The sequence below is a fragment of the Schistosoma mansoni genome, chromosome 2, assembly GCF_000237925.1.
Source record: "Schistosoma mansoni strain Puerto Rico chromosome 2, complete genome".
NCBI classification, from domain to species: Eukaryota; Metazoa; Platyhelminthes; class Trematoda; order Strigeidida; family Schistosomatidae; genus Schistosoma; species Schistosoma mansoni.
The window spans coordinates 16625989-16631488 of NC_031496.1; positions in this window are offsets into that span (position 1 = coordinate 16625989).

Genomic DNA, 5500 nt, shown 5'->3' on the forward strand with positions numbered 1-5500 from the left:
TTTCGCCTGCACGTCGGTTATTTAGGGGAAAAGTCGCTTTTTCCCCCTTACGTCGTATATTTGGGGGATATTTGTAGACAATTTGTCGTAACGTATAACATTTGAATGAACCGCAATAAGGAACAACATTTTGCTGAGTATGTCAAAAATAACGAATTATTACATTCAATTTATGAACATCATCATTATTACTCATGCAATAAAATACGGACACAGGCTTTTGTATGTGATGCGTTTGTACTTACTTTCTCTGTTGTTTAGCTAAGGTGTTCCGACATGGTTGGCCGCTATCACAAATTACTTACACGATGCAAGTGAGTGACGTGCTCTGTCTTTTTAGTTCCTTCTAACTGTTTATGTTGTTAGTCTAATAACATCAGTTTAAGCCAAGTCAGTGAAAGAGCTCGTAGACGTAGGGCAACCATGAACTTGTCAAGAGTCCTCGGATGTCATAGAACTACTTATAACAGACGTTGGAATAAATTACGTACTGATTTTCTGAGGAGACATGACTTGCTTTCGTTAAGTAACTTTGCTAATGAAAGCACAACTACAGGTAACTGACTTTAACAACTATATATGTATAAACTATGTCAGTTGACAGAGAAAGTAATTGTCATGAGATTCCTTCAACTGTATTACCTTCCACAAGCTGTACCAATGAAAGGCTTCTGGAAGATAATGGTACGTGTTTGAAGTTCATACGCTAATAAATTTATTATAGAATGTTCTACCGTCGATTTGCCCTGTCAAAAGCCTTTGAGTCGCAAAGAGAAGATTAACAGGATATTAATGAATTTAATGACATCCACCTATCTGAGTATCCGGGATGCAGACAGGGTTCTGAATGAATTTCGCATTATCGTACCAGACTTGCCAACGAGCATTAGAAGTATCTTGAGAACGTGCATATTCAGGATAGTGGCCTATTGAAATTCAGGCAATTTACTGACCCACAAAATTACTTTACTGATCCATTTCCTTCCACTGACATAGGAATATTTAAATGCTCCGTAGTTTGCAGTGCTTACAGTTGGGTTTCCATCCGTGATGTTGACTGTAAATGTATGTCTATTAATTGTGTTAATCATTTGGTTATTGTCCCTTTGTTGCACACTGTAATGTAATTGTATTTCCTTAAATTTCCTGTTATGATATCTTTAGTCTCCAATCAATAACCATTTAGTCTAGACTAAATGGTTATACCTTAACTATTCCTCCATGAATATTGTGTGCTCCTGTTTTCGTCCTTCCTTTTTCTTACACCTTTTTCAGCCTCCTGCAGATACTCCACCGAAAACAAATATGGCACGGGTGACTTCGTCCTACACCGTTATTAAAGCCTCAGATATTCCGGAGGGATATAAGTTCGAAACTTCTAAAAGTTCCCAACTTCGCATGTATCTATTCTCGACCATCAGTTGTATGTTGCAACGCTACCTCCATAAAGTTCGCCAAGTGTGATATTGATATGTTTCTTACGAAATCCATTTACATTCATATCTTATGAAATATCAACCCAGCTGAGTAATTTTCAACAGTGAAAATTGTAACTTCTTTAACAATTTGATCTTGCCTGTAAACCGGCATGTCTCATGTAACAATCTGTTATTTGAGAATAAATTATTATTATTATTAATTGGAACGATTTACAACAGAAAGTAGTGATATAATTTGGAAATCAACACGATCTTTAAGTCGTAATTATTTGCGGGTAAAATTTCCAAAGCATCACTCTTATGTCCATAGTCCTATTGCTTATAATTGAGAAGGAGTCACTACAATTTCCATAACGCAGCGTAAACAAAACACCGATACAATCAAGATTTCCTTACTTCCAAACAAGACAACTAAGTTGGACTAAATGACTCACTTATATATTGGTTTTACACACTCTTGAAGGTTAATTAATGAGCATCATACGAGTGTCATGATGCACATGTTTTCTGTCAACCCAATCGAAAGTCACAGGGAGTAATGTAACGAACATAATTGTTGATCTAGGGGAAACGAACATTTGACTCACTGGACAAAGACTCGCATTCGATTAATCCGAGGCATTGACCCCAGACAAGATCACATGGAAAGTATGAAGTCAACATCGACCTAACTATGAGTAATAAACCTAAGTTCAACGTCATACTCAGAATAGACTAATGTTATTCTGATTAATACAACCAGTGTCATGAGTGGCTACATGAACTTACCCAATAATCACGGCTTGTCAATCACACAGCTTCAGAAAGTGAAAATTCGCTAATCAAATCTTTGTGGTCAATGGATGCAAGAGTAGGAATGATTTATGAAGCTGGTGAGTTAGATTAGATAGGATGGCTGATGTTTTCCAATCTGAAAACTAGTCATTTCTTTTCACAAGATATATATATACGCTCATAAGTAAAAAAATTTTTTGCAGTAAATATAAAAAAGTGAGCATATAAGAAAATTTTTTTTACAATAAATAATGCGAGGAGAATTCGAGATAAAGTTTGTGTCCTACGTGCAGTAGTCGTTTAAACGTTCTGGAAATCTTACCCTTCTTCCAGGACGCTCTGCTTTAAGTTTGTCTTTCGACGTTGACGAATTATTAAGGTGTGTGTTGGCGATCGTGTGGGGTACTAAAGGTGTAGGAGCCGTGTCGTTCGAATGTACCGAAGGAAATTCGACGTAGCTAGGGTTTCCTTCTCAGTACGCTGCTTTGAGGCGATCGATACTGATGCTATCGTTCGTACCGTTCTTATCGACTACATAGTACTTAGGTTCACGTTGAAGAACTTTGAAGGGTCCTTCGTATGCTGATTCGAGAGGTCGTCGATGTGAGTCTCGACGAACGAAGACGTGTGCACTATGTCGTTATTCAGGTTGAAAGAAAACATCAGTTGATTGAGATCGAGGGTGAACAGGTTTAACTGAACGCATAGCGTTTGTAAGCCTACTCGTGCAAGAGTTTATATCCATGTTCAATGAAGAAGCTGAAGGATCCACGAATTCTCCTGGGAGTCGGAGTGTCGTTCCGTAAAAGAGTTGAGATGCAGTGTAATAATAATAATAATACATTTCTGCAATAGCAGGTACACGCCATTTTTACAGGCATGATCTACAATTTACAACATATACTGGTTCACGGTATGCACACCAAGCAAGGTTATTTAGTAATTATAATCTATAAAAGTTGATAGCAGTTCATTTGTTTAGATATGATGTGTTTTCATAAGAATAGTTTCCAAAGGAGCATGGCGTCCACGTTACATACCAGATCCAATCTCGACAAAAAGTGTATTAGGGTTTCGGTCGTGCCAAGCATTTATGTAATGCAGCTTTTTAAGTTTATAGTTGTTATAAAGTGGGCTTGTGGAGCGCCTGGTTTGAACTATGACCTTGGGTAAGCGCGTTCGTCGAGCTTGTTTCAGATGTCAGAAGTTACTTAGCTTCACCCTCAGGGCAAGATTCTGAAGAGAAAAAAAAGAGAAACCGAGGAGCAGCAAGGCATTCGGATATGAACGATAACCAATGCTTAACATTTATTAGTGGAACAGACGAAGGTACAATAAATTATTAGATTAAATTGATACTAGCTCATGTTGCAAGAGTGAAATGTGATTAGGGGCTCCAGAGGAGAGAAGGCAGTAATAAAGAACAATGAGTTGTGATATTTATCAAGGTGGAGTAGGTTCGAATGAAAGAGGGAAGTCAAGATTCGAATGAGGAAGAACAGAGAGTGCATATAGACAGTAAAGTGTTGAGTAAAATAACAACCATATCCTTTACAGTCTGTTTCTTTTCATCATCCGATGCCTGTCACACAGTTTTCATGTAAAAGTTCAAGTTAGCATGTTATAGGTTGTCTCAGTAGAATAGTTAATCCAACACAAAAATTAGAAACATGGGTCTGAGTGGTGAGTGTAGGAGAACAACCTCAATATCACAGATTGATTGACTTGTTCTCATCCATGATCGGTAAAAAGTGTGAATTTTTCGTGCCTTAAGGTAACCCTCGTGCTATTGATAGAAGAAACCAGAGAAGTAGTGAATAGGTCTTTATTTCGATCTTCGCGCAGTCACAGTGGAGCGTGGGATTATCTGTTCAGACAAACAAAGGCTCTCAACATTCAATATAAGATAATAGGGAATATAACGCTTACAAAAAGTAAGGAAGTGAATGAATACTTGAACAATACTGTTTTAGCATATGCTTGGTTGTTTGGGGTCAACTCTTAACCAACCAACCTGAGCTGTTACATTAGCTTCCCTCTAGAATCGACTTCCGTAGGAACGTCGGTTCGATTAACCTATCTATCGAAAACACCTTAGTTCTATTTCTCATCCCAAGGCGAAATTATCAACTCGCTCACTACTTGACTTACAATCAGTTACGACTAACGCTTTCAACGATAGTCCATGGATGTCTCTTCATTTACTAGCTTGTCATCTTATTTTGTAGCATGTGATCTTTTCTACAATTATCGCTGACGGTTTGCTGCGTGTTTTCAAGAGAAAGTGTGAGAATGTGGAATAAGAATATCTGAGGAAGTGCCGCGAGCGGGCTACCCAACACCATGTTGGTGAGGTACGATTTTTCCATGCTCAGACCGGCTATCAGGTGTTTACTCGCCTGCCCCTTGAGTCGCCCTCAAGTAAAAAGTAAAGAAGAGTCTACTTCAAAGGTAATGGTGAAAATCAAGCAAACCTGAAGAACTGCTCCACTGCCTGCACAAAATAATAAGATACAAAATGGAAATACATAAATGCAATTGATAATTGTTCGGTTCATGTAAGTGCTTGGCCTCCAGAACGGATGGGTATTCTGGGTTGCTTTTTGAATTCGTTGCATTTGCCAGTGTTAGTTGTATGAGTTTGATTAAAATCCTCAGCCATCGTTTCGGAATACCTAGCTTATGTGTCCAGTATTTAAAAAAAAATATTTAACATAACACTTATATATCAAAGGTAAAAGGTCTGGGGAGTTGTATGTGAGGCGGAATGAGGAAAAAAATTATTTTTAAGTAGATGCAGGGTCTGATTAGCTACGTGGTTAGATTTATCCTCTAGCCGAAACTGTCAACATCCTTGACTGACTAATCGGATGTGCCCAGCGAACCCTTTTAGTCATTTGTAAAGATTTATCATCTTTACATTTCGATTCTGTAATGGATTTGTCAGTTAAACGATCTAACGACACGTATGGTGGTTCATGATCGAGATAAGCCGGCTTTAGCCTATCAATACTTACTGTGTCGATGTTTCGCATGTTTTTACTATCAACGAATATATTCTAGATTAATCTTGAGACCGACCTTTGAAGAGGTACCCTTAAAACTGAGATGGTATCTGTAGTCGGTGTCTTTCTATTTCTTGTGCGACATCATTATCCAGATCGTGCGGGCAATTGCTTAGGTCTTTAGGTATATATACGGCGCGCGATTGTTCACGAGTATTAATCGGCTTAAGTTTAGACATGTGGTCCCGTAGGGATATACATAATTTTCTAAATTAAGTTTGT